At 42.4% G+C, this 8956-nt stretch overlaps 1 pseudogene; it reads left to right on the top strand.

The window, feature by feature from the left end:
* The first annotated feature begins 276 nt into the window (after positions 1–276).
* Positions 277–1635, top strand: LOC129480183 (survival motor neuron protein-like; annotated as a pseudogene).
* The last annotated feature ends 7321 nt before the right edge of the window (positions 1636–8956 follow it).

Below are 8956 nucleotides of genomic sequence, written 5' to 3'. Positions count from 1 at the left end.
AACACAAAGGATAAATGCAACAAGGAATGGAGACCCAATTTTATGTGACGTGATTAGTACTCACTGCATGCCTGTATCAAAACATTTCATGTACCCCATAAATATATACACCTACTGTGTATCCACAAAAATTAAACAAAAAATTAAAGAATGGATGAAAAGGAGGCTAAAGTCGGCCATTCCTAGTGGGAACTTATACCTTCTTGCCCAGTTTCAAGACCTAAGCCAGTGCTCAGACCCAGAATTCATTGAGTAAAGAAAGATCCATACGGGTCCATGAGGAAGGGTCCGTACATGCAGGATATACAGCATAGCCTACGCAGTATGGATTCCCCAGTGCTCCCAAAAGAAACTACAGCCACCTATGTAGGTGCTATACCTTGGAAAGAAGGGAACCCCCAGATCTTACATCCAAGGCTCTTGAATAGAGCAATATCTAAGAAGTCAAATGTCACTGTGGCCTCCGTGGTAGAGAAATGCGGGTGTGAGAAAATAAATAAGGCAGTAGGCTCAGCACGGCCATGGGCAGCAGCGGTGGTGGTGGTAGAGGTGGAGATGGAGTCCTGGATAGGAGGACTGGGTGTTGTTCCTGTGCAGTGCAGGCCAGAGTGATGATTGTGACATTTGGAATGATACAGCGTTGATAGAAGCTTATGATAAAGCCATGCTTCATTTAAGCCACCATTCACAAGAATGACATTTATGAAACTTCAGATAACCAAATGTCACACCTAAAAGAAAACCCAAGGAGAATAAGAACCAAAAATAGAATATGAAACTCCCTTGAAACACAGGAAAGCTGATGGCGCATGTTCTGCCGTTAGGTCAGAAGACAGCTGCCCTCACCCAGCTACATCACTGCTTCAGTTGATTGTATTTTATTATTATTATTTTGAGACAGCATCTTGCTCTGTCACCCAGGTTGGAGTGCAGTGGCACCATCACAGCTCACTGCAGCCTCCACCTCTCAGGCCCAACCGATCCTCCTGCCTCAGCCTCCCAAGTAGCTGGGACTTAATTTTTATTTTTCATAGAGATAGGTTCTCACTACATTGCCCAGGCTGGTCTTGAACTCCTGGGCTCAAGCGGTTCTCCCGCCTCAGCCTCCCAAAGTGCTGGGATTACGGGCGTGAGCCACCATAGCCTGAGCCACTTAGGTTGATTTTAAGGGAAAAACCCGTGTTGCAGAGTACACTGGATTTGGAAATGGAGAAGAGCAAAATCTGCCTGATCTACTACTTTCCCCAACCTCTGAAGTAGCCAATAATATAGAATAGAACACTCAAAAGAATGAAAGTCAAGTTCCAATGGATGAAAATGAGAACTCCAAGTCTCCTGGAAATAAACCAAATAACATCAAATCAAAAGCTACTCCATGAAACTCTTTTCTCCTCCTGCCACCCCCATGCCAGGGTCAGGACTGAGACCAGGAAAGCCAGGTCTATAATTCAATGTTCCTCCACCAGCACCCCATTTCCTGTCCTGCTGGCTGCCTCCATTTCCCTCTGGACCATCAATAATTCCTCCACTCCCACCTCTCGTATGTCCAGAGTCTCTTAATGAAGCTTTGCTTTGGAAAGTGTGATCATCTCTCGGTACCTAACTGGCTATCATACTGGCTATTATATGGTGTGATGGTTAATATTAGATGTCAACTTGATTGGATTGAAGGATGCCTAGATAGCTGGTAAAGTATTGTTTCTGGGTGTGCCTGTGAGGGTGTTGCTAGAGGAGACTGACATTTGAGTCGGTGGGCAGGGAGAGGAAGACCCACCCTCATTGTGGGTGGGCACCATCCGATCAGATGCCGGTGATGCAGGCAGAAGGTGGTGGGATAACCTTGCCTGCTGAGTCCTCTGGCTGCCTTCCTTCTCCTGTGCTGGGTGCTTCCTCCTACTTCTCCTGCCCTTGGACATTAGACTCCAGGTTCTTTGGACTCTGGGACTTGCATAGTGGTTTGCTGGGGGCTCTTGGGTCTTTGGCCACAGACTTTCAGTCTGCATAAGGCTGCATAATCGGCCTACCTGGTTTGAGGCTTTCAGACTCAGACTGAGCCACTACCAGCTTTTCTCTTCCCCAGCTAGAAGACAGCTTATCATGGGACTTCACCTTGTGATTGTGTGAGCCAATTCTCCCTGATAAACTCTCTCTTAGGAAGAACTGACTCACACAGTCACACACACAATATATGATATGTAGATGACGTATATATAATATTAACATAAACGGTGTGTGTGCGTGTATGTATATATACACGTATATATATACACTTATATATATATATACACGTATATACACGTATATATATATATACACGTATATATATACACGTATATATATATACACGTGTATATATGGCCCACGTATATACATATACATATATCCTAACAGTTCTGTCCTTCTGGAGAACCTTGACTAATACATATGAGGGTTTTTTTGTGTGTTTGTTTGTTTTTCGAGATGGGTGGTGCGATCTAGGCTCACTACAACCTCTGCCTCCCGGGCTCAAGCGATTCTCCTGCCTCAGCCTCCCAAGTAGCTGCGATTACAGGCATGCACCACCATGCCTGGCTAATTGTTGTATTTTTAGTAGAGGTGGAGTTTCATCATGTTGCTCAGGCTGGTCTTGAACTCCTGGCCTCAAGTGATCTGCCCACCTCAGCCTCCCAAAGTGATGGGATTACAGGCATGAGCCACCATGCCAGGCATGAGGCACCACATCCAGTGAGTTTCAAAATAAAAATAAAAAAGAAAGGTGCTCACATGTCAATTAAGGAGTAATTCTGCCATCATTATAAAAGTGAATCTTACTTTTGCGTAACTTTTATGGTTTGTGGAAAACAAATGTTTTACAATATTTAAAAAATCGAATTGTTGAAAAGTTGAAAAGTTAATGCAAAACAACATTAAGGGGATTTTGATGCCAAAACTATTAGATACAAAATTGATCTACATCCACCCCAGAATTCTCATGGTGTCAAAGTATCATCTCACCAAAGACTTGCTGGTTGGTTGTGTGGGCAAAACATACGTTTACAATGAAGAGACCCTTAGGATCTGATAACATTGCATCACCAGGAGTCAGACAACCAGACATGCTTTTTCATTTGTCATGTAGTGTGCACCTATGATGTGTTCTTATCAAAAGAGTTCAACTGGAATTTAGTCGAGCTTTTAGATCTAATTTCCCATTTGCAGAAGACAGAGGCTAGAACAACAAGTTAAATGACACCATTAAAGAAATGATCAGATAGGTTCAGAATGTGGAATGTTGTAGAGATAACTGGCCTCATTTCTTCAAAATATCCGCATTTGGGAAGAAGAAGGAGGTGGAGCGGGTAACTCTTCTAGATTCAAAGTTACTTAAGGCCAGGCAGGGTGGCTCAAGTCTGTAATCCCAACACTTTGGGAGGCTGAGACGGGAGAAGCACTTGAAGCCAGGAATTTGAGACCAGCCTGGGCAACATAGCCAGAACCCATCTCTACAAAAATCCTTATAAAATTAGCCAGGCGTGATGGTGAGTGCCTGTAGTCCCAGCTGCTCGGGTGGCTGGGGTGGGAGGATCTCTTGAGCCCAGGAGTTCAAGATTGCAGTGAGCTATGATTGCGCCACTGCCCTACAGCCTAGGTCACAGAGCAAGGCACTGTCTCTAAAAAAATAAAAATAAAAGTTACTTAGGAGACTTAATAACTAAATACAATGTGCAGTCTTTGATTGGAACCCACTTTTTTTTGTTGTTGTAGTTTGTTTTTTGAGACAGGGTCAGGCTGGAGTGCAGTGGCACAATCTTGGCTCGCTCCAACCTCTGCCTCCCGGGTTCAAGTGATTCTCCTGTCTCAGTCACCCAAGTAGCTGGGCGCACGCCACCATGCCTGGCCAATTTTTGTATTTTTAGTAGAGATAGTGTTTCACCATGTTGGCCAGGCTAGTCTCGAACTCCTGACCTCAGGTGATCTGCCCGCCCCAAAGTGCTGAGATTACAGATGTGAGCCATCGCATCCAGCCTGAAGCCTGGTTTTAAAAGTCATCTGTGAAAGACTTGGGCAAAGGGCCACTGAAGAAATTTGAATAGGGACTAGATTTTAAATGATATTAGACAATTATTGCTAATTTTATGAGCTGGGATAAGGGTATTGTAGTTTATAGAAGAATGTCTTTATAAATGTGCGTGCTGAAGTATTTAGGAGTGAAGTGTTAAAATGTCTCTAAGATATTTTCAAATGGTTTAGCAAAATGTGTGCATATGTGTGTGTGTGTGTGTGTGTGTGTGTAAGTATATATGGCAAAATGTTAATGAACCTAATTGGTATATTTATGAATGTTCACTGTCCTATTTTTCTATATTCTTTATGTTTAAAAGTCTATAATAAATTTTTTTCATAAAAAAAAAAAAGAAAGTCCTTGATAAAGTTTGTCTCTCATTGGGTCTCTGCATCCTGCCACCCATAACACCAGGTGTCATTTCCTTAGTCCCAGAATACATCGGTCTCCTAAGGAACTTTTTCATTTTTATTGTTTTAGAGATAAGTTCCTTTTTTTTTTTTTTTTTTTTTTTAAATAAGCTCTCACTCTGTCGCCCAGGCTGGAGCGCAGTGACTTGATCATGGCTCACTGCACCACCAACTTCCCGGGTTCAAGTGATCCTCCCACCTCAATCTCCCAAATAGCTGGAATTACAGGCACACACCACCACGACTGGCTAGTTTTTTGTATTTTTAGTAGAGACGGGGTTTCACAATGTTGCCCAGGCTGGTCTTGAACTCCTGAGCTCAAGTAATCCACATCCCTCAGCCTCCCGAAGTGCTGGGACTGCAGGTGTGAGCCACTGGGCCCAGCAGAGACAAGCTGTTGACCACACGTGGCAGCTGGCAGACAGAATCCTACATTGGTTCCTTGACTGTAGAATAAGAACTACCATAGTAGGAAAGGCCACCTGAAAGTTCCTAAAATTACCCCCTCTGACCTTGATAGTAAATATCTCATTCAGAGAGAGAGCAGAGATTGGAGCTACCCTCGAAGACTTTAATAGTTCAAAGCTGGTGGTCCTTCCTGTAACTCCATTTAATTCACCAGTCTCGCCTCTGCAAAATCTGGGTGCATCATGGCAGATGACAGTGGACAATCACAAACTTAACCCTAATTTTAGCTGCTGTTCTGGATATGGTATCCCTACTGAGCAGATGAACCCAGGTTGGGTCTGTGGTACGCAGCTATTAATCTAGGAAGGGCATTCTTTCAATACCTATTAGGAAAGGGCATTAGTTCTCATTTCCATGTGATGAACTGCAGTAGGCTTTCACTGTCTTGCCTCAGAATATCATCCTCCCATTCTAGTTTATTTCTATGAAATTTCAGCTTTCAGAAGTGACAACAAGCATTCGATAGTTTGTCAGTTAGTTCTGCATATGAAGATAGAAGGTAGACCTTGAAAATATCTCAAGCTCTTTTGCTAAAGTCTACGCTCACTGCTCTGTTGGATGCTAAGCCAACAAGCCTCAGACAAAGCTGTAAGACTGAGAGTTTCAACATGGCAGATAGTAGCAAAGATATTCCTATTAAATTACTGGCAACAAATCACTGGAAATCATAAAACAGTTGTTATGGGTATTAATGATGTCATAAAAATTGTCCAAAGACATTGAAATCTTCTCTGATTGTCTCTCCGTTAAATATCCAGTGTGCCTCAGCATTCAGAAGCAGAGCACGCTCCTCCTTTTCTTCATACAGTGCACACTTAGTGGTGGCCATTTGATTATATTTACCTGTTTCACCATTTCCTTCAACACCTAATTTGGATCAAAAGGCATCTTTTTGTCCACCAACTGTTCTCCATAATTAAAGCAGTGGATGAATTGGCATTTAGGTGTATTCTTTCTCTTTCTCTTTTTTTTTTTCAAATTGAGACAGGATCTCGCTCTGTCACCCAGTCTGGAACACAGCGGTGTGATCACAGCTCACTTCAGCTTTGAACTCCTGGGTTCAAGCGACCCTCCCACCTCAGTTTCCCAAGTAGGTGAAACATACTTCCTGAGTAGGTATGCACCAGCGTGCCTGGTTAAATGTTTTGTTTTTTTTTTAGACGACGTCTCACTCTGTCACCCAGGCTGGAGTGCAGTGGCACAATCTTGGCTCACTGCAACCTCCCGCCTCCTGGGTTCAAACCATTCTCCTGCCTCAGCTTTCTGAGTAGCTGGGGTTACAGGTGCCTGCCACCACGCCTGGCTATTTTTTGTATTTTTAGTAGAGATGGGGTTTCACCATGTTGGTCAGGCTGGTCTCGAACTCCTGACCTCAGGTGATCCGCCTGCCTCGGCCTTCCAAAGTGCTGGGATTACAGTGTGAGCCACCGTACCTGGCATTTAAAAAAAATTTTTAATAGGGTCTTGCTATGTTGCTCAGGCTGGTCTAAAACTCCTGAGCTCAAGTGATCCTCTGGCCTTGGCCTCCCAAAGTGCTGGGATGACAGGCACCAGCCACCGCACCCTGCCACCTGAATTCTCTTTCACTCACATTCTATGTTCATGCACAGCAGATACTCTGTCAGCTCTGGTCCCAAAGCCTCTTCAGTGAAAGTGCCCTACAGCTCACAAAATCATCATTAACAAAACAAGAAAATACCTGCTTATAGAGTCTGTGTTTTCAGAGATAAATAAGATCAAAAGCTGTAGAACATTATCCCCAAGGTACGCTAGGAGCAGCTTCATGCCCTGTTCCTCAGTTCTGTCCAGCCTCGGTGAGAAATATCTGCTAGCAAGAGGACATGGTAGTAAAGACTCTTTCAATTTATCTGCCATATTATTCTGCTTTCTCTTTATGCATAATATTGGCCATTAACTTTGGGGCTGGTGGTGTTTGTTTCTTAATGTTCATGTCACTGATATCTCTTACTGCTACTACCTCTTCTCTGCCTTTAGTGATACAATTGATCGGTTTCATACTTGAAAAGCGATACTTTGCTTTTATTCCAGGAAACCTCATGTGGATGCTGGAAAGGTCACTGAGCTTGTGTGAAAGTGATATAAAAGTTTGGATGGCTTTGTGCCATTATGGGACGAAATTCAATACAGACAAAGCATGAAGGGCAAAAAGTGAATGAATCACTTGTCGAACGAAATCCAATTTTCAGATATTCATGATGCTACATCCTATTCACACTTTTCTTTTCCAATGCTTGTGTGAAATCATCACCTTCACAGATTCACTTGTCCCAACATGTAAGAGTTCGCGTTCCACATTTGTGCTGGAGTCTTGTTTGTTATGTTTGTGTATGGTGTTATTCTGGTTGTAGTATGTATGTTATTATTTCATTACTGCCTTTATGCCTCAATAAACCATTTGCGCCACTAATCCACTTTTGTGAAATGAAGCTAAAATGCAATGTGTGAGTAAAAATAAAAAGGCACCTTGAATAAAGTAAGCAGTATTATGTAAATGATTCGGAAGCGCATAAGCCACAAGGTAGCAGACCCTACTTACTGGATAGCAGCTCCCTCCAAAATGATCAGCACAATTTGTGGCTCATGTGCAACCTCTGAACGCATAATTATTTTTAGCATGTTAATGGCATTTCTTGAAAAGCATAGTTTATCTTACATTTTAAATTTATGACATGAATATGAACAAAATTGCCTCATAGCTTTTCCTCTGAGGCTGCCTGTGGGATGCGTGATAGCCTTACAGGGATGACCCAGGGTGTGTGAGCCACACTGCTCTCCACCTCTTGCCTTCTCCACTTAAAGATTTGCTCACATTTTTAAAAGTTATTTTTCGTAGTTTTATTTTCTATCCTTCGTTATTTAATTCTCTGGATTTTTTTTTTTTTTTTTTGAGATGGAGTCTTGCTCTGTTGCCCAGGCTGGAGTGCAGTGGTGTGATCTTGGCTCGCTGCAACCTCCGCCTCCTGGGTTCAAGCGATTCTCCTGCCTCAGCCTCCTGAGTAGCTGGGATTACAGGTGCCCGCCACCACACCCAGCTAATTTTTACATTTTTAGTAGAGACGGGGTTTCACCATGTTGGCCAGGCTGGTCTCAAACTGCTGACCTCAGGTGATCTGCCCATCTTGGCCTCCCAAAGTGCTTGGATTACAGGCGTGAGCCACCACAACCAGCCCTCTGGACTTTATTTTTGCATATAATATGAGAATCCCATTCCTCTTCCAAAAAGTTAACATATTATCTCAGTAGTATTCATTAAATCATTTTTATTTTCTCCATTTATTTCCACTGCCACGTTGATCACATACACTTTCTTATATGCCTTCAGCACAATTTCAGGGGCTCCCTTCATATCAGCCCTGCAGGCAAATCTCTTTTCTTTCTGTTCCACTTTTTGATCCCTTATTCTACTCTTGTATTTGCACTGCACTACTTTACTTAAGCTTAGTATGTTTTCCTATTTGGTAGTGCAAGATCCACCTAATTTCTCTTCTATTTTCACATTTGTGTTGGCTATTCTTTAGGGGATGTGCATATATTAGTGGTTTTTGGGTTTTGGTTTTCATGCACAAGGCTTTGGAATAAGCGAGAAGCACTCTACAAATATGCGACGTTTTTCTTCTTGTAGTCTTATTATTAGTAATCCTATTAACAGGCAATCTTAATAAAATAGGTAACCTTTTCTCATCTGGGAGATCTCAGGTTTTGATACTGTTACTAATATAACATTTTATAAGAAGCCGTTCATATTGTGACTCTTTTTCCTAGTCTGAGATGCTGGGAACACATGCATTGATGTGGTTGTCATCAACTAATGCAACAGACCAAATTATTTCTCCACTGGAGTGTGGAGATACTGCCACTATCTATTGGCCAAAACAATTAAGATAGGACTACATTTTTAGAATGCTAAAATTGCAAATAAAAAGTAAAAAAATGTAGTCAGCCTATTAGTTCCTTTGTTTCTATGACTCTAAGCAATCAGTTTTTCACATTCCACCCCTACACTGAGATAACTAAC

This window comes from Symphalangus syndactylus, chromosome 4 (genome assembly GCF_028878055.3).
Source record: "Symphalangus syndactylus isolate Jambi chromosome 4, NHGRI_mSymSyn1-v2.1_pri, whole genome shotgun sequence".
In the NCBI taxonomy this organism is placed as follows: domain Eukaryota; kingdom Metazoa; phylum Chordata; class Mammalia; order Primates; family Hylobatidae; genus Symphalangus; species Symphalangus syndactylus.
This window is presented reverse-complemented; position numbering and strand designations above follow the sequence as displayed.